We start from the raw sequence: 27,598 nt of genomic DNA, 5'->3' as shown, positions 1-27,598 counted from the left end.
ATGGCTACAGTCAGGACTGGAATCGAGACTTCAGTTACAAGCAAAGATGGAATCTGTGCACAAGTGGAGAAGGCAGTGCCCTCTGTTCCCCTTCAGAAGGCATTGTGTGGACAGAAGCATGGAGAGAGAAATTCACCTCACCGTAAAGCAGCGGAGGTGAACATATTTATAATTGAAAAGAAAATCACGTAAAGGAACAAAGGCTCTTTAAATAAATACTCAAAGAGTTCTCACACCCATTGTGTACTTGGAACTGCGATTAATACCTTGAGATGAGAATATTTATCCAGTACTTTGTCACTGTTTGTTTTTTGCGAACCATTAAAGGTTTGGATATCTAGCCTTGAACTTTCTATCTCTATTGCTAAACTATAACTTCTATGCACAAACTAAAGAGTGGACGAAATATAATTAGAATATACCTTTCAAGAAGACAAATGAATATGTAATAAGAATATGTTAAAACAAGGTTTGAGCTTGAGCAAGGATCTCCACCAAATACTCTGAACGTTTCTCTGCTTCATGTGGTGGTTTGACTCGTGGACCCCTTACTGAATAGGGAGATGACTGAACTCTCAATGAATTCAAAAGTGACCTGGAAAATGATATTTTTTCCTTTGAAAAGGATTTGGAATCTAATCTTTACCCTCTAAGTATAATTTTTCAAGTAAGCACTTTTTCAGGGCAATATAATGCCCCTGAGGTTTTTCTGTTTTGTTTTTTTTTTTTCTTTAATAGATATGTCCTTCCCAGGTAGAATAATCATCTGATTTCTAAAGTGCCTTTAAATACAGCAGTACCATTTTACCTACTTAAAAAAATTCAATATGAATGTAATCCCAGATCCCATTAATTATTACACCTTTAAAAATCCATTTTCACCATTCTAAATTTAACACTTTTACAGTCAATACAGTAGACCACAGACATTCACAGGTTTAAATTTTATGATTTTGACAACTGGCAGTAACTATGAATGTCTATGACATATAGCAATTTGTAATTTGCTGGAGACCTGCATTTGAATTGCCTGCCGAGAGATAGATGCTCAAGAATAAGTCTCTTAGCTAGTGACTGAGCACTCTCATTGCCCAGAAGCTGGGCATCTCACAAACACCTGTCTGCATTAACACAGGTTCTCAACCAAGCTGCTTAAAATGGCCAGAGATGACCATATTCTGACAGTGTAGGCTGTGTTAACGACCTAACACAGTGATTCTCAAACCCTGAGGGTGTTTTAACTCATCCAGAGGAAGGGTGGGAGGGAGGGAGACACAAGAGGGAAGAGATAGGGGAACATGTGTATGTGTATAACTGATTCAGTTTGTTATAAAGCAGAAACTAACACACCATTGTAAAGCAATTATACCCCAATAAAGATGTTAAAAAAAAAAAAAACAACACACAAATTGCTGGGCCCCGCCCAAGTCTGTCAGAGTTGGAAAAGGAAAATTTGCATTTCTAACACATTCCAAGAGTTCCAAGGTGATGCTTTGAGAACCCTTGAGCTAAAGGATACTATCCATTTATCACTAGGAAAAAAAAATTTTTTTAGCTAAAATTTCCCAAACATATATCAGTAGTTTTACCAATACAATTTTTTATATCAAATAATTACTAGGGATAGCCTGGGCCAGAAGTGATATTTTGCTGGTAACACTATCTATACTGGTTGTCAAAATATAAAAACACTTTTGTACAGGTAGTCACTCCATTGAAACAAGTAAATCCTCCCCTTCGCCACCCACACTATTCCTTTCAACCCACCCATGAACTTAGCAATCAGACGTTAATAACTGGCCTAGCAGGGGACCTCCCAAACCTTTCCAATTGATCATCGCCTTTGGTTGCAGAAAGCAAAACACATTAGGAACCAGAACTTCTCCTTTGTCCAGTCACACCCCACCTTATCAGGAGAGAGGAGGGGAAATGGGAGAGAGACCTACTAAGGATTCTTTTTGATTAAAGAAAAGAGTTGACAAGCTTGTTTATGCTCATTCCAGTAATGATGGCTTTTTACCATGGAAAAATTATTCCAAGTTTCTGTGAATTCTTGAGGCTCTCAAATCATCCAGACTTGTCCAACTGTGTCAAAGATCAGAAAGGAATCTAAGAGGGAGACTCCACCATTAATAGGAGTGCACCTAATTCCAGGGCATTCTCTGTACCTTTAGAGAGCTGCAGTGTTGACAGCGGATGAGGAATCTTAGATTCGGGACACGGCCATCTCAACGATTCAACGAGATGAAAATGTCAACAATAATTTGAAAGTTGTCTCATACATAACTATATGACATAATAATGAATGCATAAGAATTTATCATCACCATATGTTTTTATACAATCACTGGGTTTCAAGATGTTCTAAAGCAGCACTAATACAGATATCCAGGGCAATGTCTTAGTCAAATCTTCAACAGATTTTCCTCCTGTCTCTGTTGGCTAAATTCTTCATGTGTAAATTACTCCAGTTTAAATTTACTCGCTTTTCTCCATTTGGTCCTTTGAGAAACAAATCGTGTCCCTCATAAAAAGCTCCCTAAATGTGAAGCGAATGGTCTAAAAATATCTATCATCTCTTTTCTTTCTCTCTCCTTCACTCAAGTCATTAAGCACCTGTACCAGGTACTAGGCTGGGTACCAGGGCTACAGATGAACAAAATGTAACTCCTGTCCTCATGACACATGTAATATGAGGGAAATTACAGGCTTCCAGGAGAGGAGATATGAGTGGGTCAGATTTGAACTAGGGAATAATATGGCAAGAAGAAGAGCATGCGAAGGCCTTAACTTGAGAAACTACTTTGTGTAGCAGAGAAAGAAGGTGCTACGTGGCCAGGGTGGGCGAGGTGGGGGAAGAACAAAAAGGCTACAGTATTTGTGACCTTGTTGAAAATTTAAGAACAGAAAAGATCTGAAGACTTACAAATTAGATGTGTCATGAGCACATTCCATTTTTAAAGAGATCTCTTGGGCCACAGTGTGGAGACCAGATTGGAGAAGAAAAACAGGGAGAAACAACCAACCCTTGTACTTATTAATACTTCATGCCAGACATGATGGTGGCTTGACATAAAATAATGGTAGTGAACATGGAAAAACACAGATAGATTTGATATACATTCAGAAAGTAAAATAATCAAGATTATCTGGAGGTGAAGTGAATACGTGGTATGGAAGTAGAGGGTATTATAAGGATATGAGTGGTGGTGGCACTTCCTCCACGTTCAGAGACTGGGGAGATCAACAGTTCACCTTCAGCTTTTCTCGATGCCTATCAGCATGCACAAGGAGAGGGCACAGGTATGTGGATCTCACTATTGCAGTCTGGCGTTCAGAAAAATTACACTTAATCACGTTGGTCATTAACATCTGTAGAAGCAGTACGGCATAGGGGAGAGTTTAGGCTTTGGATTCAGAGGCCTGGGAGGCAGAACCAAAGAGATCATGAATCCCCAGAGAAGGACTTTGAGCTAGCCTAGGAACTGCTTTCTTTATTTTTTTAATGGTTTTCCGGTTCCAATCCATGAGTGTCCACATAATAGCATACTTGACTGTATGGTTGACTTGGCTTACATCTTGAAACCAAAAGAAATAAACATAAAGGATTCCCATTTGGCTCTGCTCAGATGACTGACTGACTGGAGGCTGGATGAGGAGGTTAAGCTCAAAGGGATCAATAATCAAAGCAAACAGTAGCTCTGTCTTGCTCTGGAAACTTCTTTATATATTTTACTTTTTCACTCTAATTGCTTGGCACCCTAGTTAATGATTTCTATGGGATTAAACCCTATGGTAAATAGTATTGATTCTAGCAACAATCAGCTCTGTAACAATTCCTGCACCAATGTGCTCAGATGTCATCAGCAGAGCCAGTGAGTTCTATCTATGAAATCTACCTTTCCTTTTAGCGTGAAGCAATAAGCAAAATTCTCAGAATATTACCTCGGCACCAAAAGGTATCCTTACTATACAAAGAAAATCATTACATCTTTTCAACTTGTATATACACCTTGCTTTTCCCTGTGCCAGCCTGGGAGATATTCTCTCCCTCCACTGAAGGACAGTACAGTTTCATACCAAAGTCACATTTGAAAAAGAGTATCTTAATATAAATTGCTAAATTGGCTGTGATTAGTAAAACATGTTTCTTTAACACAGAGGATCATTTTCCTTCTATTTTAATCCCTGATTGGGCAAACTCACTCTGCCTTCTGCCTCATCACTTATAAGACCTACACTTTGAGAAATTGCTTTATATTTTCTACCCATTATGGTAAATTCTTTACAGTGCATTACAACTTAACCACTTTTAAGAGGCAAGATATATCTATATTTATGTATCTCTATCTACGTTTATGTCCAGGCTATATTTATCTACCTGTGTCTATAAATAGATATATATATATTACTTTTATATTATAAACATATAAATATACTGTTTGTTTGTTAATTACAGTCAAACAAGTTGAAGGTTAGTTTACGCTCAAGTCAAAAGCCCAAGGGTCATCCAGCTGGTAAGTAGCATTTCTAAGACTTGAATCTTAGGGTACGTGATCTCCAACCTGGGCTCTTGACAACAAAAAGTGATATTTTCTGAATTACTCTTATCTGGGTAAGATTTCGCAATATTCGTGGTATCATATGTCTCAATGAAATTAAAGATTTGAATTAAATACCAATATCTGAGAGACCACCCTCAAAAAAGCTTTCATGCATGATCTTTGGCGTTTCGAGACATATGTAGCTGACTCTCCAAAGATAGAATCATCATCTCAGACTAAATGCAACTACTGAGAATTATAGCCACTTGTCTACTTGCAGTGAAATGTCTTTAAAAATGATCAGTTCTCCCAGATATTCAGTTCATTTTTCAACTGTAAATTATTTAGAAAAGGTATCACCTATGCAGTTCTAATAAATCCTATGGACTGTTTCTTATGATATCATATTTATATGAGAATGTGAAAAATCTCCATCTTCTTCTTTTGAGCCAAAATAAAATATAGCAAAGCTGCTGAAAACTTACATTAAAGCACTGGAATTATGTTTCCAAAAAAAGTCAGGAAATATTCAAATAGAGTTTTTTGGGGGTTTTTTTGTACGTGAGTGAAACTGATTAACAGCCTAACTTATATTTGTGAGCCAATGGGGATGCCAAACCAATGGTATAAAAGGTTTCAAGTAGGTGTCTACTTATTTTAAGGTGAAAACCATACCACTCACTGTATGTGTATTGTTTTAATGTACCTGTCTTCCTTAATGAGCTCTGAGTAATAAAAAGAGAATTATTCTAGGTATTTCATGTGGAATTATGTAATGTAATGAACAGGGTTTGCAAATGGTTTCTCTTCTACCCAGGAGATGAAGTGTGTAATTCACTAAAATCCTGGATATTGACAGTTCCTATATCTGGACTGAACAGCCTTAGCTACAAATGAAAATTTCATAGAAATATAGCCGAGTTTAAAATGTTGTTCTCAGAAGAAGTTGGGACAGGGAGAAGACAATATTTTTACTTATATTTGCTTCTCACCTTAGGAGGACATGTTAAGAATGGTTTGACTTTTTCTGTATTATGTAAAACACCAGAAATACGCCTAAAGGGCATTGTTCATTTTACCTGACACACAGTGATTTCAGCTTCTTCTTGGGAGTCACCCTCCTTCACTCAGTCATGATCTTTATGTCCCAAAACAAGCATATTGAAATGCCTTAAAAGTCCTTCCTTATAGCACCCAGGAGAATACTGTCCAGTTAAGTTCTAAAGAGCTTCATCTTCAAAAGCTTATTCTAGGGACATGGTGAGCAAGGTGTTTATTATTCACATAATCTTTAGATCTTAGGGTGTCTGACAAAGTGAAAAGTGTTATGAGATAAACCATTTCTCAGATAAATCCGCTAGCAAATCTCAAATATCAGTTCCTGTTAAGTCAACCTTGTAATTCTATCCTGCAGTTCTTTCTAATAAGAAATTGTATACATCATGGAAATGTAAATTAATTTTCAAAAATCTGGGATTCTTTGAGAGCGGTATATACATGTATTTGTGGAAATGAACTCTGTGTATTATCTTGTATTCACTTTTGTAAATTCTGCCTTATACTAACATCCTCAGAGACAAAGGAGACTTCAACACGTGGACAATACTTGGGAGACTTAAGCAAGTAGAAGATGGTATATTCTAGAATTCAAGATACCAAGGCCCTTTTATTTTGTTCCCAAGAGGAGCTGATAAGCCTAACTCTCCTTATGACTAAATTTAGCATGGTATTCCCTCCTCAGACAGTTCGGGCCTGAAGTCATTAGATGGAAGCGAGCAAGGTTAAGTGTCCAGGAGGGGTTCAGGGGACGGGAGGTACAAGGGTGACCAGAGACCAGATATCAGAGATAAGGTGTGGTCTTCATGAGCAAGTCTGGGATGGGCTGGAGGAGGAAGCCTGGCCTAGTGTGTTGGAGTCCTAGCAGGGTAGGGAGGGCTACCTAGTGTGGGGAGTTACAGCCCAGGAGGGGTTCAGAGGGCATCCAGAAGATGGTCTATCACAGGGGTGTCTGAACCCGAGCAGAGTGAAGTTGTCATCCACATGGGAAAGCGGCTTGGCTGGGCCTATTCTGGGTGACGAAGGCATCTGCGCAGGGGGCGAATGCAGTGAGGTGGTGTTTGGGGGCACAGCGCTCAGTACAAGGCACAGGGACGTGGACAGGGAAAGGAGAGGTGGTGGGGTTTTAGCAGGTGATGGTGGCAATTCTACCTCAGTTACACACACAGAGTGAGCAGATACGTAAATACTGCAAAGGCCACGAAAGCGGGGTTCTTATTGTCAGAGAATGCAGAAACCAAAATGCCACAGACACTAAGCAGGTGCCACTGAATCCCTTTTATGAGAGGGTCATGAAGAGACACTTGAACAGCTCTAATATCTGATTCCTCGAGTCAGTGAAACTATACTGCTAGCTGACAGGTGAGTCTCAGATGAGTCCTCAGATTTTCCTGAGACCTAGTGAGTAATTATGTAACAGAGACTGGATTAAAGGCCCAATTCACCCACCTGGAAACTGAGGAGCCTTAAACCTGATAAAGGTGGGGACAGGCGATCTTCTCCTCTGTAGGGTACAGGAGAGCAAGTTACTCTGTCTCATGGGAGTGGCCCAGGAAAAGGAGGAACGGATAATACAGTTAACAAGAACCAACGAATTAATGTGCTGAACTGTGATACACTGCCTACACGTTTTGTCTCAGTTCTCACGGCAACTCATTATGGGTATCGGGAGTATGGCTACTGTAAGACTGTTTCGTAAATGAACAGCATAAAGGTTCAAATTTAAATACACTGCTAGTTGGGACCTTGAGCAAACGTAGTACACGGTAAAAGATCTCAGTCTGATTTTGAGCCCGTGTTTTTGGCCTTTTTACTTCTTCCCTAAAAAGAAAGAAAAGTAGTCCCCCAGATATGGTAGCCTCTCTGATGTGCCACCATTCCCAACCTTCCATAAGTATGTTACAATAAATACTACCTTATCAGTATACAGTAGCATTGCATATTCTAAGGAAAAAATAGTGAAGAAATGTTTATGGCTATAAGATAATCAAGTGTTTTCTAAGGTAATGAGTTATGACTTTTATCCCAAGATGAAAACTGACACACTTTTTAAGAAAGGTGAGTTTAATTGTTGTTTCTCTTACTTCTACCGGCTTTCACTCATGGTGCCTTATTTCCTTATGTGTTTATCGATTTTTAACTGCTTTCTGCTCATTTTGTTTGTAAAATTACATACAAGACTTCTTTGAGCCATGAGACGCAGGTGGGTAGCTCCTGGGAGGATTTTGTCATCTGGTCCTGCCACAGGTCTTAAATGTACTCCTACATGAGAAACACATATCTAAATTTCTGGCTTGAAGTGTTTTGGGACTGACCACATAGTATGAATTTATGTCACAGACTTGTTCAAATATCAGCTTCTGGTTATAGGCAATTTCCCTATTTTCACGTGAATTCACAGTTCTTTCTAATTCACCTTTAGATGGAGAGTATAGCACTTTTGAGTTCCAGCTATAAGAAAAGAGGATCCCTGCTTTGGTTTTCTCATTTTGGCTCAGCCTTAGGATTTTTTTTTTTTTTTTTCTTCCATAGTAGCACCTTCCCCAGTCCTGTGAAATACCAAGAAATGGTACTCGGTAAAACTGAGATTCCCACGTGCCCTCAAGGTGAAAGCGGGAGGCAGTGTTCCAATTATTCTCAGGCTCTTGCCTTCATTTAGCTATTGCTCTAAATTCTTTACTTTCTTTTTTTTTTTTTTTTTTTTTTGTGGTACGCGGGCCTCTCACTGTTGTGGCCTCTCCCGTTGCGGAGCACAGGCTCCAGACGCGCAGGCTCAGCGGCCGTGGCTCACGGGCCCAGCCGCCCCACGGCATGTGGGATCTTCGCGGACCGGGACACGAACCCATGTCCCCTGCATCGGCAGGCGGACTCTCAACCACTGTGCCACCAGGGAAGCCCGAATTTCTTTACTTTCTTGTTAGACTACATATGCATCTCTTTTCTTTTCCATTTTGTTTACTATTTTCAGAAGAAAGATTGGTGCTAGATCCTTATCTGCTAATACATTACTAGAAATGGAACCATAGGGTAAGTTTTTCATTATCCATTCAGTTATTTAAACTTTAGAGTTCAATGATATGCCCTGCTAAAATTCATCTGGGGAAAAACTATTATAGATGACATGGATTATCTCATAACTAAATTTAAAGAAGAAATTTAACATATCTTAATCTTCCCCTTGTTACTGGATCTTCTTTTTATTGAAGCTCAATAATTTTCTTTCTATATTTTAAGCGATAATGATTTATTGACAGGCTCACACGGAGACTTGCATTCTATGCTAGTTTCTATACTAAAAAACTGTATCACTCGGTAAGTGACAATCTCTCTGGACTACAGTTGCAAGAAGTTAGTAACCTCAAAAGGAAAGTTTTGTATTTCCTATAGTACTTAATGGATAAGAATAATACATGTACATAAAGATTAAGTCACAAAGAGGCTATTCTGGGACTAAAATCTCATTTGTAACCATAAGATCTTTGAGTGTGTTGATTTTAAATCAATGCATAATTTCACAGCAGACAACTCTCTACTTATAATTCTGGTGTCACCTGCTCTCACAAGACCTGATCTAAAGTTGGTAATGCTTATTACATTAAAACTTACCAATGCCACTTGGAAAAATTAAACTATGTTAATTAAAATATGCAATATTTAATACGGTGTTTCAAATTATTACAGATACTTGACAGACATACAAGGGGTTCAACGACTTGTCTTTTGGAATTCAGTGAGTGAAGCTGCTTCTTTTCATCTTATGTATAATCTTGCACTCCACAAAGGAAACACATTGGAATGCAACAAAAGTAACCCCACAGTTTATTTTTATTTCTACTTATTTTGTATGAAATATAGGTTTCTAACAATTACATAGCCAAATCCTCTTGTTTCAGTCCTGATAAATATAAGAAGCAAATTTCCTCTTGTTTAGTTAAGTCCTGATAGAAACTAGAAGGGGTGATGCTTAGTAAATGCACAAATGTTTGCTTGTAAACTTTATATAAAATTTGGCTCAGGGACTTCCCTGGTGGCGCAGTGGTTAAGAATCCACCTGCCAACGCAGGGGACAAAGGTTCGAGCCCTGGTCCGGGAAGATCCCGCATGCCACAGAGCAACTAAGCCCGTGAGCCACAGCTACTGAGCCTGCGCTCTAGAGCCCGCGAGCCACAACTACTGAAGCCCGCATGCCTAGAGCCTGTGCTCCACGACAAGAGAAGCCACCGCAATGAGAAGCCCACACACCGCAAGGAACAGTAGTAGCCCCTGCTCGCCACAACTAGAGAAAGCCTGAGTGCAGCAACAAAGACCAAACGCAGCCAAAAAAAAAAAAAAAGTTGGTTCAGTCACGATGCTCCATTGATTACTTAACATACAGGTTATGTCATAAAACCAATCATATAAAAAAATGTTTTGAGAATAACAGTGTTGCCTGGCACAGTGTCTGGCACCTAAGAGCATTAGTATTTAGTAAAACATGTGTGGAGTAAATCAATCACTGAATGAATAAAATGTATAATAGATTTCTATATTTAAAATAGTTCTATAAATATCTAATAGCACATTATCCTTAATCCTATGAACTTATCTAATAGCTGGTCTAGGTTAATAGCTTTTAGCTCTGTGGATGGACTAGAGATGGTCCTTGTGCTTTTGGAAATTATGTATAAAATTATGATTTAAAGGACTAAATGGATTGTTCCCTCCTGGGGAAAGGACCACTGCTCTCAAAAGATCCTTAAAGTGTCTGAGATGAATAAAGGTTAAATATCAATATCTTAAACAAAGGTGGATCCATTATTTGGGATCAAGGTATTTCTCTAATCAACACAATGCTCTTTTACTAGAACACCAAGAAAAAAATACTCTGATGTAGCCAAGTCTCGGGATTTTAAAAGAACAAAAGCAGCATTAGGCTTAATCATTGTACTTCCTGTCGTAAAATCTCGCAAGCGTGTAAACTCCACAAGGGCAGGAATTTTTTTTTTTTTTTTTTTTGCTTTGTTCACTGGATGTGTTTCCCAGCACCTAGAGTGGCACCTAGCTTACACAAGGTGGTCAAATTCTGTTGAGCAAATGAGTTAAAATTCAAATAAACGTTGCTTTCTTTTTTTAAAAAAAGAGATAGACACTAGTTATATTTCAACAATTAAGTGATCTATGATTGTAAATATTAATAAACTCAAAGTACAGGATGTATCCTCAAAAACACCAAGTTATATACACTTTAAATATTATATAAGATTTATTTTATGTGCACAGATTTTGGAAAGCCCTTAGTTATTAACTTCAGAAACACCTGTTTAAATGACCTACCATAATTTCTGAAAACCTTCCTAGTGTACGGTAAAAATAAAAAAGGAAGAATTTGGCCAAGTGAATCCCTATTTGTAATATGTGTGATGTTATCTTCAGGTGTGAAATCAAAACTTAACCTTCTGGTTTGCGTAGCTTCCAAAAGAAACAGGCTTAATTTTATTAGATCAGGAATCAGCAATCTTTCTTTTCTGTAAAGGGCCAGATGACATTTTCAACTTTGAGGGCCACGTGGTCTTTGCTGCAACTTCTCAACTCTGCCATTGTAGTATGAAAGCCTCCAAAGGCAATAAGTAAACGCACTGGAATGGATGTGTTCCAGTAAAACTTTATTTACAAAAACAAGCTGTGGGCCAGATTTCACCTAATGGTTCTGTTCGCTGAGGCTTGTTTTAGATCACTTTTTAGGATCCAACGCTCGTTCCTAGTCCCCTAAGCCAGACAGCATTTACGTGAATTCTATAACCTCGTGCAAACTCATACAAATTGGAGACCTCACACAGACTTTTAATTTTTAAAGGCACACAACTGTCAAATGATGAGTTAAACACTGTCTTAGGTCAAATGAAAGGCATCTTGAATACAACTGGTCCCCATGGATAGAATCCCATCAGAGAGAGAGTGTTATTTTATAAAGAGAAAATGGCACATTAAGTTACTCTTCATTAAATGAAAAAACAAAAGCTACTCAGGAACTATTAAAAGCATGTGGAGATTGAGTGAAAAGAGAAATAATGAGGTATGGCAGCAAAAAGAACCATGGCAGTACATTTTATCGATCATTATGATATAGGAGGCATATGAAAACCACAGAGAAGTGTGTTATTGGTTTGGCATGAAACCTCTAACGATGCATGAGAATATATGCTCAAAAATGTCAAAGGTCACCAGAATCACATATTGGCAGATAAAATGTTTTTGATATTGTGTTATACAGAAGTAAAAGGGCAACAAGCTGACTTCTATTGTAATGCTGGCTGGGGAAATTTTGTGGTATTCAGTAAAGTTAAAACTGAATGTAGTACAATATAATCTTGGCCTCCTTTCTATACACCATCAGACAAAACTATTGCTAAAATATCAATGTTATGGATATATTTCTTATCAAGTATGCATTAAAGATGTCGAGGATTGACCAAATTTTTTATATTAATGGTGGTTCAACAATTTGCCAGTGTAGACTTTTTGCTAAAAATTGGAGAACCAACTCCCCTATCGACAGAGACAGTCGTAGGCATATAAAGCTCTTCCTCCCATTTTACTCATTCTGTGATTTCAAATGTCTAAAATATTTCTGTGAGTGGTATCTTAGCTATTGAAATATTAGGATAAATTTGATCAAACCTATTGTTTTCTAGAAAAAAAGGGTCTAAAAAAAACTTAGCAGGGATCTGAAAAATCTTTAAAGTTTTGTACGACTGCATATTTTTTATACATCTCCAAATAAACATTAGTATGCTAAAAAAAAAAATCCTACCATACTCAGAGCACTGTGCATACAGGACCACATCTGAATTTTTTTAAGCTGCTTTATTTGGAAAATAATTCAACACTACCTTTCAAAATAAACTCGATTTACAAAGTTAAGCTTTGCAGGTGTGTTAATTTGGTAGAAATAAACTTCAGACCAAAAGTATGAACTTGGCATAAGGGTAGGACGGATTTCTTGACTTTTGTTGACAATGATCTACAATCTACCTAAAGAGAAAACAACATTTATAACATGTGGCATAAATGCGAGGACCTAGTACACATGAAAAGAAAAATGTCCTCATGTATTCTCCTGCAGAGAATTTTTTAAAGATCTAAAATGAGACGGCCTATGAGTTTTACTTCGGGTGATCAAACAAAAGCAAAACAAAAACAAAGTAAGAAGTCATCCTTTATTTCTAGTTTCCCATATCCTCCCCTATTGAATCCACTACTACTAATATTGATCTTGCCCCCAGAATCTCACAAGTGTTCCCATTCTTCTCAATCACCGTTCCTTTTGCTACTCCAGCCCACGCACCAGACGTTCTCATTGTCACAATCACACTAACCTCCAAACTGGCCTCCCCACTGTAATCCATTTAATGCACAGTGGCCAGTTTGATTTTTTAAAAAAACTATTTAGATCATGCCACTCTTCTGCTTAAACATTAAATTGCTTCCCATTTTACTGCCTATGAAATCCAACTTTCTAATCATGACCTAGAAGTCAACAAGATGTTTTCCACTTCATCTGATACCATTTTCTCTTCTCCAGACTCTCTTCTTGCCTCAAAGCCTTTGACTTAATGATTTCTGTTTGGAAAGATAATATTTGTGAAACCAAGTCCCCCTAAAACCGAGTGCCTCTGCCCAGTTTATGATAAACCTGTCTATCCAAAACATTATTCCCTTTCTTGTCCAACACCTTTTCCCCTCCAGATTGAGAGGTATAAAAGAAAATGGGGGATTGAAACCAAGCAGGGCACTGCGGGGTCCTCCTGGGTACAAAAGCCTCTCCATGTCCCCTGTTTATCTGTAGGAAAAAGACTTCAGCCTCCTAAACCACCCCTGAGTGCCAAAGGGCAGATTCAGACACAAATTCGGGAAAGGAGGGAATACAGAAGCAAAGGAGAAGCAGTCAAGAAATAATAATGCAGTGATAAAGCAGGGTCCTCGTTCCTCCTCAAGGGATACACATAATCTGGTACAGATCTATGAGCTCTTCTATAGGAACTAAGGTCCCCGCCCCACCCAGGTGGAGGTTGGTAACTTCAGGCTGAGCAAAATCACTGGACCCTGGACTGCGTGGAACCAGAAGGCTGATGACTAGATTCCTGGAACACCACCCTGTTACCTCCCCACCAACGAGTCAGGAAGGTCACATGCCCTGCAGTCCTCCCCCTAAATTTTGCCTATAAAAACTTTTCCCCCAAAACCATAGGGAAGTTTGGCCTTTTTGAGTATGAGCTGCCCTTCTTGCTTGGCCTTTGCAATAAACCGTTTCCCTTCAAACTCCGGCGTTTTGCTTTCTTTGGCCGCAGTGTAATCGGGCACATAAACTTGGGTTCGACAACAGTCTGAACTCCGTTTACGGAGAGAAAACGCTCATCCTTTAGCTCTTGGCTGAAATCTCCTCCTTCCCCTAACTTCTCATTCTGTAAGGCCCCCTTTCCTACCAGTGCCATTATTAGTTCTCTCACTTTATTTTCTTCTCGGTCTGTAGCTATTCAGTTCCTTTTTTGAACGCTTGTCTAATGCCTATTACTGCTTACAAAATGGAGGCTCCATGAGAACACAGGTATTGCTTTTCTTGCTAACTGCTATATCCCAGTGCCTAGGATGAAGGCCCACTCAGAATAGTGTGAAATAAAATTTCTATTTTATGGCAAGACAAGAAAAATGTAAACATAAATTCTTCTCTGCCCTTTGGCCTCCTCTCTCCCCCTTACCGTGCACTTGTATCTGCATTGAGCATCAACCAAACCTCCCCCCATCAGCAGGAATACCTTGTCACCCATAAAGAACAATGTTCTTCCAGCATCAAGACAACTCCTTAAAGAGACAACATTCCTTCTTGAGCTTGTAAGGGGTCATGTGACCCACCAGGTTGACACTTAGATCTGGATTATGTAAACTGTCAATAATACATCATTTGATGTACAGCCCTCTACCTCAAAAAATCTTACATAACTGTGCCTTGACTTCTAACTGGTGGAACAGTTCTCAGAGCTTTCTGAGATGCTCTTCTGGGGTTATAATCCTCAAATTTTGCTCAAATAAAATTTTCCATTTCTTAGACGGATTGAGTTTTTGTTTACAATAGATAATCAGACATTAATTACTGAATGAGACACATGTTACAGATGAAAGTTCTGCAGATCCAAGGATAAAATAATGACAATATATGTAAAGCACACACACACAACACTAGATGCTTTATAACTAAAGCCTCAAGTCCTTATTAGGGATTTCTTGAAAATGTCGTAATTATAAATGGAGATTAAATGTAGAGACAAGGGAGGGAAAATATTATAGTAATAAAATTTCAAAATCCCTTTCTTTGTTTATGCTGAAAAAGCACAACACAGCTTCAGAACAGAATGATTTTGTTTACGTTACTGACTTTCTGTCCCCAAATTCAACGGGAGCCTGATCTGAAGCACTCCTCTATCAAAATGTCAGGTCTCAGTAAACGACAACTATCGATATTTAGTGCACTCCTAACAATACCAGACTATGTACCGTGTTTTATGTGTATTCTACGTTAATCATTTCAACAACTTTATTGAGATGCTATGACCATTATTCTCATTTTGCAGATTAGGAAATCTTGAATCTCTTATCTCAACAGGCCATAGAAATAAGAATATTTCAGCAAGTTGTCTGCTAGGCTTACAGAAAAAAAAAACACTGCAGAGTTTACTGCTGTGCTTAATCATTTATGAATCTTGGTTTAACGTCTGTCTCTTGCTGGAGAATGGAGAGACTGTGGAATGTTCACTTAATTAAGAGAAAAGACATTTCGTGTCTCTTCCCATGATTCATGCAGAAGTGTCAGTTATTAGAGACTGGCATAGGAAGCAACAGGAATGAGAGGATTACATCTGACTGCAAGATGGGAGAGAAGGCTCCAGAACTCTCATTTATTAATTTATTTCATTAATTATTTGATTTACTGATTTTCTACCAATTACCAAGCAGAATGCCTCTATGCCAGAGATACAAAGACAGATAAAACACATTCCCTGCCCTAGACTCAGTTACTGTCTTTTGAGTGGAGAGACCAGCAAACCAACGATAAAAATATGCTGTGATAACTTCTTTAATAGATGGTATTTATAGAACACTTTTCAAGAGTTAACTATATACCTAACTTCTGAGTAAATGAAACAGTGCAAAACCAATCAGTGTCAGATGCTTTTATGAGACAGTAGGGAAACACTGAAAGCACAATTCCTCAAATAAATAATTAATTATACACATCTTAGTATATAGATGCATAACTGAAAAAAGTTTTCAGAAGGGAACAGAAAAACCCATATGACCGTAAAACAAGAAAATTTAGTTTCTTAATGTTTGACTATTTACAAACCTATCCCACTCCACCAAATCATATCATATTGTTATTTATTTTAGACATAAAGCTGTCAGATTAATGCATGCTCTCATGCAAAACTTCATCTTTGATTGTCTGAAGTTAATTCCTAAGTGCCACTGCCTGACAGATGGTTTCAACTTTTCTATTCTCACAATAAATAGACAAGTTTACCCTTTTCAGGAAAACTATCTACATTTGATTTCCAATAATTCTTAAGGATAAAATTAGTGTCTAGACGACAAAGCTATAAAACATCCAGCATATCTATGCAATGTATTTGACAGTCAATTGTCTCGTAAACCAAGTGATATTTTTACACTGACAACTCAAATTTAAAGCATCTTTTCAAATTAACATTGCTAGGAGTATAAACACATTATTGTAAACACAGATACCTGACAAAAGCATTTCCATTCCTGGAATATTTATTTTTATTTAAGACTTTTACAGTTTATTTCCTTTCTTACCCTATAGTCAAATACATTTCTCTGCTTTGACATTCATATAACACTAATTATTATACACTCCCATAGTTAAAAACTTTGTTTAAATTTCATTATAATTTCTATGTTCAGTTTTCAATATTCTCTTTGCTTTTTCAAGTATGCTTGTTTTACATTATTCCAGATTTTTAGAGATTAAAGTTTAAAAAGTTAAGGAACATAGGGGCTTCCCTGGTGGCTCAGTGGATGGGACATTGAGCTCCCAATGCAGGGGGCCCAGGTTTGATCCCTGGTCAGTGAACTAGATCCCACATGCATGCCACAACTAAGGAGCCCACCTGCCGCAACTAAGGAGCCCATGTGCTGCAACTAAGGAGGTGGCAAGCTGAAACTAAGGAACCCTGGAGCCACAACTAAGGAGCCTGCCTGTCACAACTAAAACCCAGAACAACCAAATAAATATTTTTTAAAAAGTTAAGGAATATAAAGAATATGCCTATTTTATAATGTATACATGATGTACATACACCATACATATTACACAATTATATTATATTTTATATATATTCTTTAGAAAAAAGAAAAATGAAACAGAAAGATATATATACAACACCAAGATTTTACGACATACAGCTTTCCCTCAGGCTCTAGCTAGTAACCTTAATTTGATTTCAGGGCCTCCTCCCAAGCAAGCATTTCAGAAACTCCTTTGACCACTTCTGATTAATCACCCAATCTCTCCCTAAGTAACTCCTCCATTCGTAGCCCCCATCCTTCACCTACGTATGCAAATTAGTCCTGTGCTTTATTGTATTATTCAAATTCTGAGCCCATCCTTGTCCTGTTTTATTTGGCTCCAAGAATGGTTTAAGATTAGAAAAGGTAAACTTTCCACTTATATCCTCAAGCATTTGTCTATGTGAATCAACGAAGAAAACCTACATTTGAAGTCCAACTTGCTGGCTCTAAGGACTGGGGAAAACGAAGTACTGATATTTTGTCCCTTAAGACTCTTGCATGGATTAGTGTTATTTCACCCACTGCCATGCCTATGGGCCCATAAAAGAAAACACGCTCAGGCCACCCCTGAGAAGACAACGCTATGGTAAATGAATCTGAAACAGAAATCTGAGATGAGGCCTGAGGACACCAGAGTCCACATTTTTGAGTGTGGAGCTCAACCCCCAAGTGAGACTTGCAAACTGTACTTCAAAAAAAAAAAAATTAGGGGGCTTCCCTGGTGGCGCAGTGGTTGAGAGTCCGCCTGCCGATGCAGGGGACACGGGTTCGTGCCCCGGTCCGGGAGGATCCCACATGCTGCAGAGCGGCTGGGCCCGTGAGCCATGGCCGCTGAGCCTGCGCGTCCGGAGCCTGTGCTCCACAATGGGAGAGGCCACAACAGTGAGAGGCCCGGGTCCCGCAAAAAAAAAAAAAAAAAAAAAAAAATTAAATTAATAATTTAAAAACCCCAGCATGGGGCAAAACAGGTTTTATGAGTCAAACCCCTGGCTCATGCTAAAAAAGCATAAGAAATTTATGGGTGAGGAAATAGAGAAAGATTTTTTTTAATTAATTACTTAATTTTACTGAAGTATAGAAGACTTACAATATACGTTTCAGGTATACATAATAACGCAATATTTATATAGAATACACTCCATACAAAGTTATTAAAAGATTTTTGATGAGGCTTTTGGGTCTTATTATCACAAACACACATTTCCCTGAATTGGGAAGAGAATGATTTCTTCCTCTTTATTTCAGTGTGAGAGCCTTCAAGGAGATCACTTTGTGTGTCATCTGTATTTTGAGGACACACTGGATTGATATGTGTGTGACTGAGTAGGACCCTATGGTGCCTTCCCAGGACAGAGCCCTCCCACTATGTCCTCTGCTTGCCTCTTATTTGTAGAAAAGCTGTAGTCTCCCAGGCCCCCTGAGTCACAAAAGCATGGCTGAAGAATTAATAACTGAAAAGCAAACTTAAAGAAAAATGGAGCTAGAGGAATCAGGCTCCCAGACTTCAGACTATACTACAAATCCACAGTAATCAAGACAGTATGGTACTGGCCCAAAAACAGAAATATAGGTCAATGGAACAGGATAGAAAGCCCAGAGATAAACCCATGCACATATGGTCACCTTATTTTTGATAAAGGAGGCAAAAATATACAGTGGAGAAAAGACAGCCTCTTCAATAAGTGATGCTGGGAAAACTGGACAACTACATGTAAAAGAATGAAATTAGAACACTCCCTAACACCATATACAAAAATAAACTCAAAATGGATTAAAGATCTAACTGTAAGGCCAGACACTATAAAACTTAGAGGAAAACAGGCAGAACGCTCTATGACGTAAATCACAGCAAGATCCTTTTTGACCCACCTCCTAGAGAAATGGAAATGAAAACAAAAATAAACAAATGGGACTTAATGGAACTTAAAAGCTTTTACACAGCAAAGGAAACTATAAACAAGACCAAAAGACAACCCTCAGAATGGGAGAAAATATTTGCAAATGAAGCAACTGACAAAGGATTAATCTCCAAAATTTACAAGCAGCTCATGCAGCTCAATATCAAAAAAACAAAAAACCCAGTCCAAACATGGGCAAAAGGCCTAAACAGACATTTCTCCAAAGAAGATATACAGATCGCCAACAAACACATGAAAGGATGGTCAACATCACTAATCATTAGAGAAATGCAAATCAAAACTACAATGAGGTATCACTTCACACCAGTCAGAATGGCCATCATCAAAAAATCTACAAACAATAAATGCTGGAGAGGGTGGAGAAAAGGGAACCCTCTTGTACTGTTGGTGGGAATGTAAATTGATACAGCCACTATGGAGAACAGTATGGAGGTTCCTTAAAAACTAAAAATAGAACTACCATACAACCCAGCAATCCCACTACTGGGCATATACCCTGAGAAAACCATAATTCAAAAAGAAGCATGTACCACAATGTTCATTGCAGCTCTATTTACAATAGCTAGGACATGGAAGCAACCTAAATGTCCATCAACAGATGAATGGATAAAGAAGATGTGGCAATATATACAATGGAATATTACTCAGCCATAAAAAGAAATGAGATTGAGTTATTTGTAGTGAGGTGGATGGACCTAGAGTCTGTCATACAGAGTGAAGTAAGTCAGAAAGAGAAAAACAAATACCGTATGCTAACACATATATATGGAATCTAAAAAAAAAAAAAGGTTCTGAAGAACCTAGGGTCAGGACAGGAATAAAGACGCAGAGGTAGAGAATGGACTTGAGGACACAGGGAGTAGGAAGGGTAAGCTGGGACGAAGAGAGTGACGTAGACATATATACACTACCAAATGTAAAATAGATAGCTAGTGGGAAGCAGCCGCATGGCACAGGGAGGTCAGCTCGGTGCTTTGTGACCACCTAGAGGGATGGGATAGGGAGTGTGGGAGGGAGATGCAAGAGGGAGGAGATGTGGGGATATATGTATATGTATAGCTGATTCACTTTTTTATAAAGCAGAAACTAACACATCATTGTAAAGCAATTATACTCCAATAAAGATGCTAAAATTATAAAAAAAAAAAGAATTAATGATTGAAAGGGTGTGAACATGTAGTGACAAAAACAGCAGTTGGGCCAGGAGAACTGGTACGAATTTAAATAGTAAATCAGCCATATGCCAACCACAGAATCTTTAGCTCCTCCCTGAAATACACAGATAACTGTATCTGATGCACAGTCCCTGAGTTGTTTTTCAGATGCCAATGCCCCCACCAAATGGAAGAAGTTAACTGCTTGATGACCATGAGCACATAGCCCCCAGAGTGGAGACTGAGGATTGATAATGTTAATCTCTGTGACACCACCCTTGTTACCTCACCATCAACCAATCAGAGACTTGTGCAGAGCTGACCACATACCCTGTGACTTCCCTCCCTCATTTTGCCTTTAAAAATGCTTCCCTGAAATCTGCTGCGGCTTTTGGGTTTTTAGAGCATGAGCTGCCTGGACTCCTTGTATGGCGCCTGTAATAAACGCTGCACTTTCCTCCACCACAACCCTGTGTTAGTAGATTAGCTTTATCACATGAGGGCAGATGGACCCAAGTTTAGTTCGGTAACATGTTTCCCATACAGAACTATATGAAGGACAAGCTGTCCAGCCTGCCTTCCTGAGTTGGAATATACAACATGATGGCAACAGTTAACAACGCCATTTGATGTATATGAATGTTGTTAAGAGAGAAAATCCTGAGTTCTCACTGTAAGAAGAAAATATTTTTTATTTGTTTTTTATCTATATGAGATAATGAATGTTAACAAAACGTGCAGGCATCATTTCATGACATATGTAAGTCAAACCGTTATGCTGTACACCTTTAACTTACACAGTACTATACATCAATTATATCTCAATAAAAGTGGAAAAAAACATAAAACAAGGTGATTAGACAAAAATAAGATGCTTTATAGTTATATCCCATGAGGATTGCTTGTTTGCCGTAACTTTACAACAGAGTTACGCCACTTTGTTTTTTATATACACCTAAGCAAATTATAAAGTATGCAATACATTATTTTAATTAAGGTGAATATTTTAACAGAAATAGCATGGATAAGGCTAAATAAATCTTTGAGCACAACTCCTAATCTCAATACTGCCACTTCATTCCATAAGTAACCACTATTACTGCCTTAGTGCCTTCTCTTCCAGACCTATGGTTTTATACATGAACGTATAACAATGAAAAACATCATTTAAATTTTCACATAATTAGAACCATTCATTTTTTCATCTTATATTTGCCTGTAACACCCAAAAACCTGTGTGCGAGGAGGTCATCAAGAAGACTCGACCGCCAGTTGAACTACAGTCTGGACCCAGGCCATTGGAGGCTTCCCATCCCACCTCCACTGCCTTGGGATGTGTGTTCAGCTTGCGTTCCTTGCTCCTAGAAACTGCACCAAGGAAACAGCCTTGAAATAGGACTGGGTATGTTACTAAACCCAGTTAGGGGCTCTATATAAACATTTCACCTTTGGCTGGTGAGTATGGAGATCTACTCGTCTTGCAGCCACACAAGACAAGCGTTCTTCTAAGTAAGCGCTCTTGCTTATTAAACCTGCCAGCTAGCAATCTGGAAGGGTCTGCCTTTTTCTTTGGTCTCTCTCGCCCTCTGCTTACTGGGGGTTGGGAGCGGGGGCTGTTTCCTTTTACACCCAGGAAGCTCCTGAGGAGGTTATGAAGCAACAACCTGTCTTGCGTATTTTTTACTTGCAGATTTCGTTTTAAGTACTGCATATGCTAATCCACAGCATCTATTTATCATATCGTATTTAATTTGTCTCCTTCTGTGGACATTTAAATTGTTGTTAACATTTGTTTTTCTTTCACAGACAACAGGGAATATCCTTCTTATACTACTAAGAAAGCATTTTGATGTAAATCTCACAGTTTATAAATTCTTAAGGCCAAAATGCTGTGCTTTAATCAGATTCATTCTTTCATAGATCTTAATCATGATGTCTGATTTTACTTTACACATCGTCTTATTAAGAAATGTTTTTGTCTTGCCTCAGATATTTTTTACTCATTTGTACTTTAGAACATTGGATACCAAATCTGATGGCTCATTTTAATCAGCTCATTAGACAAAAATCTGTGGATTCCTTGCCTTATCCTGAAAGACTCTGATTCAAGACAGCTGGGCAGGAACCCAATTCTGATACTTTGGTTTGAAAACCTCTAATACAGAAAGAAGACCTGAAAACAAACTCCTCCGCCTTCTATGAAGCTTTACTTAAAGATAATTCTCAGGATAAGTTATTTCCATGTATACTCGATGCTCTGCCATGGCAGCAGTATCTAGAGAGTAAACTCTGATGTCCTAATACAGAAAATTGTGGGACTTGCTGGTAGTTCAAAACACCAAGATCAGCTATAAATCACAAACAGCTGTGTACAGGGTCTATTTCAGCCTAGGAAACACAGGATTTTCAAGGAAGAGCCAAGAAAAGAATCTGTAGTAGATGCTGATAGAAAGGCACTCAAAGGTTTTCTATCTCAAGTTTAGTGGCTGAAAAGCTTCCTGGGATTTTTCTGCTGTTGAAAAAGTGACTACTCTTTTATTAAGTGACAAGTGATCTCACATTTGTCCAAGAAAAAAAAATCCAGATCAATATGTTTAATTAAGGTACTTTTCGCCTTAAAAAATCACAACGTCATGATTAAACTGTTTTCATGTTAGAGTCTTACTCAAATTCTCAAAAACATGTCATAAATAAGAATGAGTCTGAAGGTATTCCAGGATGTCATGCATGTTTTACTCATAAAAATGTGAAGGTATCTAAGAGTGAAGTTTTTCCATTATCTGTATAGAAAGGCTTTAAAACAACGGAAACACTCAGATGGGAATATGCTATCTGAGAAGAGGGAGAAAATATTTTTGATGCCATTTTTTTCTCTTGAAAATACCATTTAGTTTTAAGCAAAATAATTGAAATCGAACACTTAAGGATGCAGAAACCTAAAATTCTTTACATATGACCATTTTGGGAAATTTTTCTGAACGAGTAAAGGAAAGAAGGCTTTTTCTTTTTATTTATTTTTTGCGGTACGCGGGCCTCTCACTGTTGTGGCCTCTCCCGTTGCGGAGCACAGGCTCCAGACGCGCAGGCCCAGCGGCCGTGGCTCACGGGCCCAGCCGCTCCGCGGCATGTGGGATCCTCCCAAACGGGGGGCACGAACCCGTGTCCCCTGCATTGGCAGGCGGGCTCTCAACCACTGCGCCACCAGGGAAGCCCGACTTTTTCTTTTTGACCTCCCTTTTAAGCCCAAGAAGAAACAGTGGGCGTCTCCATTCAATATGGCGTTTTCTGTGTCAGTTTTCACCTTGAGCAACACGCAAGTCTACACATGCAGTCAATGAAAATGATAAACAGAATGAAATTTCAAGAATTAAGAAAATTTAGCGCTAGCCTTCTCATTCCTGCAATATTGGAGATGGGAGAAAAGTTGAAACTAAGTTTGGAGCCGTGAGGGCTTCCTTCCTCACGTAGAGCAATAACCCCATTCTGTGTATTATTTCATTTATTTATCACGTACTAGAGGCAGGCATATCCCACCTCCGTTATATGGGTGAGGAAAGGGATTTAGAGCGCTCAGGCACTTTGCTCAAAAGCCCCAAGCAAGTGAGAGGCAGATTCAGGCATTACAGGATATCTGATCCCAAAGCACACCATCGTCATCTTTCCCCAAATCCTCCTCTACCATCCCTTCTAAAATACAATTTAAGTGTACTTACCAAGCCTGGATGCTCAGCTCACAGCTTGCATCATTTCCCTCCACCGGCGTGTTGCTTAGATCTGGAAGCTCTTCCCTGAGGCAAACCACCGTCTGCTGCAAGTCCCTTCCAGTTGCCTAGGAGCATTCCATGTCCCCACTTCTCTCCTGAGCAGCTGGGGCTCATCTACCTTCACAACACCTGTAGCCACTAGCTGCCTTTTCAACAACACAGGCTGTCAGCAGAAAGCTCTCCACAGAACTTCAGTCTCTGGCTAGAAGTATGGGTACATGCCGTTTTAAAGAAAACGCTCTTTGAAGGTATTGAACGACCTTTCAGTGAAAGGTGAATGTCCCTGAACGTAAGTGAAATGTTTTCAATTAGCATTACATTGGAAAATATACCTAGCGCTTACTCTACCCCTTGCCTTTTCTTTAAACTGAAATCTTGGCCTAGATTTATCGTTTTCTCTCTCTTTGAGATCATTTCATTACTACATAATGAATCTCCCAAGCTATGGCAGGAGGCAACTAGAATTTTTTACCCCGCATTCTGCATTCCTTAGCATCTCCTCTTATAGAAGCGGAAAAACCCAAGGAGAGAATGGCTTTCTCTCCTACAGAAAGGGCCTAGTCAGGTGTTGCAAATTTAGACAAACGTGCTTAATTTCGCAAGTAAGAAAGCTTTTTTTTTTTTTTCGTATGGTAGCAGTAGCCAAAGAAATCTCCTTTGACACTTCCAGGGCCAGCAGGACTTAGTCACTCACGGGCAGTGGTCCTGGCAGATGAAGGTAACCCGCTCTGGGTAAGGACACTAAACTAAGTACCGTTCTCGAAATGCGGCTTCTGGACACTCTTCCCATGATTTCCTTTTTTCTTTTCTCCTTTATTGGAGTATAATTGCTTTACAGTGTTGTGTTAGTTTCTGCTTTATAACAAAGTGAATCAGCTATACATATACATATACCCCAATATCCCCTCCCTCTTGCATCTCCCTCCCACCCTCCCTGTCACACCCCTCAAGGTGGTCACAAAGCACGGAGCTGATCTCCCTGTGCTATGCAGCTGCTTCCCGCTAGCTATCTGTTTTACATTTGGTAGTGTATATATGTGCATGCCACTGTCTCACTTCATTCCAGCTTACCCTTCCCCCTCCCCGTGTCCTCAAGTCCATTCTCTACATCTGCGTCTTTATTCCTGCCCTGCCCCTAGGTTCTTCAGAACCTTTTTTTTTTTTGATTCTATATATATCTGTTAGCATACGGTATTTGTTTTTCTCTTTCTGACTTACTCCTCTCTGTATGACGGTCCCATGATTTTCTTTTGCTCAACACATTCCCCTCTCCCAAGCCTCTCTAAAAACTCTCAGCCCCTCATGTTCTTCAGTCTAACATCTAGAACCTTCTCTGTAGCCAAACGAGCTCTACCAGGCCAAGGGACCCAGTTTTCAACTTAATTACCATAATTCGTGAGGAACAAGTATGAGGTCATGAATAGGCCTTATTGATTAAGGCAGAAGCAGTGAAGCTTTTAGTCTGAGATTTAACATCTTTCTGAATAACATTCTCTGAATAGTATTACAGGCTTTGACTGTGGCAACATTTTGAGCTATCCGCCATTTGGATCTTGTTTTGAGAGAATAAGGATTGCAACCAGCAGAGGCTGAGTGCCTGACATGTGCCCAGTATTTTGCTAAAAGCTCTATAAACATTACCTTAGTTCTCACAACTACTTGAGCATATATTCTACAATATCGTTCTCATCCTCAACTTACTCTGTAAGTCCTTTCCTTTGCTTTATAGCTTGCATGTAACCTCCTGGAGACGAGACATTTTGTCCCAAGACCAGTATCTGAAACTCTGGAAGAATTAATGAACTACCCTTTGAGGTTTAATACTGTCATCCTGTGTATTTTACAAGTAACCCTTGAAGAATAATTGAGCATTTAAAACCCAATAATCAGGTCAGCGCCGGTGCCGGCCATTCCCGGTGCTCTCCCCCGCGGTCGCGGCACAGGCCAAACAACCAAACAGAAAAGTTTAATAAACAGCAGGCGGAGGGGCTGGAGGCGGCGGCCGGGCCCGAGCGAGCAGGAGTTCGGTGGCCTCACCTGTCCTCATTCACCAGCGGAGACCGGCGGCAGCGGGCAGCGCGTCAGGCGGAGAGAGCCGCCGCCAGCCCGAGCAACAGCAGGAAAGACAACCTGACATAGGGAAGTGGGGACTGCTATACAGAGAGAGAACTACAAAGCATCCTCAGTGCAGCAGGAACCCTAATCCAAAGCCCCTATACTTTTATCAGAGTACGCAACAGAGGAACATAGCTCAAGAAACTAACCAGAGCCAAGTGCCTATACTTTGTTCCACTGGCTGCGGATGTCATGGAAACCCTCGTACAAATGGCATGTGTTCAATATGTTATAAAGAACATCTTCAGAGACAGAATAGTAGTAACGGTAGAATAAGCCCACCTGCACCTTCTGTCAGTAGTCTGAGTCTTTACCAGTTCAGGGCACAGATGGCAGTGTCCCAGAAGCTCAGTTGGCATTAGACTCTACATCTTCATCTATGCAGCCAAGCCCTGTACCCAATCAGTCACTCTTATCAGAATCTGTAGCATCTTCCCAAGTGGACAGCACATCTGTGAACAAAGCAATACCTGCAAAAGACGACCTGCAAGCTTCAGGATCAGAAACCGCACAGCAGTCATCTGAAGAGCAAAGTACATCTCTTGAAAAACCAAAACAAAAAAAGAATCGCTGTTTCATGTGCAGGAAGAAAGTGGGACTTACTGGGTTTGAATGCCGGTGTGGAAATGTTTACTGTGGTATACACCGTTACTCAGATGTGTTACACAATTGCTCTTACAATTACAAAGCTGATGCTGCTGAGAAAATCAGAAAAGAAAATCCAGTAGTTGTTGGTGAAAAGATGCAGAAGATTTGAACTGCTGCTGGAATACAAAATCCTTTGACCATCTGCAAACCAAAAATTGACTTGAGGTTTTTTTTCCTAGTCATTGGGAATGTAGAGCAATGTTTTTGCATAGACCTTTTAATCATGCATGTCATCAGGAGAATAGATTTTTGTTTCTGTTTTGAAAATGACTCTGAACATTTATTTACATTGCAGTTTCTGTGGCTGAAAAGACTTAAGTAAACTTTACAAGTATTATCCTTTTAAGATCATTTTAATTTTAGTTGAGTGCAGAGGGCTTTTATACCAAACGTGGAGAAATTTTGGAGGGCTGTGATTTTTCCAGTATTAAACATGCATGCGTTAATCTTGCAGTTTATTTTCTCATTGTGTATGTATATATAGCTTTTCTCTGCAGCACGATTTCTCTTTTGATAATGCCCTTTAGGGTACAACTAGTTATCAGTAACCGGATGTATCTTAATCATTATGGCCGCTTCTGTTTTTCATTAACAAAGGTTATACGTATGTTAGCATATAGTTTCTTTGCACCCACTATTGATGTCTGAATCATTTATCACAGGAGAGTGTGTGCTGATGAGATTCTAAGTTTTTAAATTTTTAAGTGTGTTTTTAAATTTTTTTGAGTGAGGGAAGGAAAAGCTGTATGCATTTCATTGCTGACTGCAGCTTTCTTTCAGATTACGTTCATTGGTCTGTTTGTATACAATATGAAGAATGATCTGGAGTAACTGTGCTGTATTTGTTTATGTTTATAAATATGTGTATTTATGTTTATTTAACATATTATATTATGTTCATTCTTTAATTAAATAAAAAGGAAAACCATAATGTTCCCTTGTAAAAACAAAATAAAAAAAACCCAATAATAATATTATTATTAACTTTAATTAGACTTTCTGATTGAGTACCCATTAGCCAAAGTATGATAAAAAGCTTTCTATGGTTAGAT

At 39.0% G+C, this 27,598-nt stretch overlaps 1 pseudogene; it reads left to right on the top strand.

Annotated features, from left to right (window-relative positions):
- Positions 1–26,655, top strand: LOC112401002 (AN1-type zinc finger protein 6 pseudogene; annotated as a pseudogene).
- Positions 26,656–27,598: the final 943 nt, after the last annotated feature.

The sequence above is a fragment of the Neophocaena asiaeorientalis genome, unplaced genomic scaffold, assembly GCF_003031525.2.
Source record: "Neophocaena asiaeorientalis asiaeorientalis breed wild unplaced genomic scaffold, Neophocaena_asiaeorientalis_V1.1 scaffold130, whole genome shotgun sequence".
Classification (NCBI taxonomy): Eukaryota; Metazoa; Chordata; class Mammalia; order Artiodactyla; family Phocoenidae; genus Neophocaena; species Neophocaena asiaeorientalis.
This window is presented reverse-complemented; position numbering and strand designations above follow the sequence as displayed.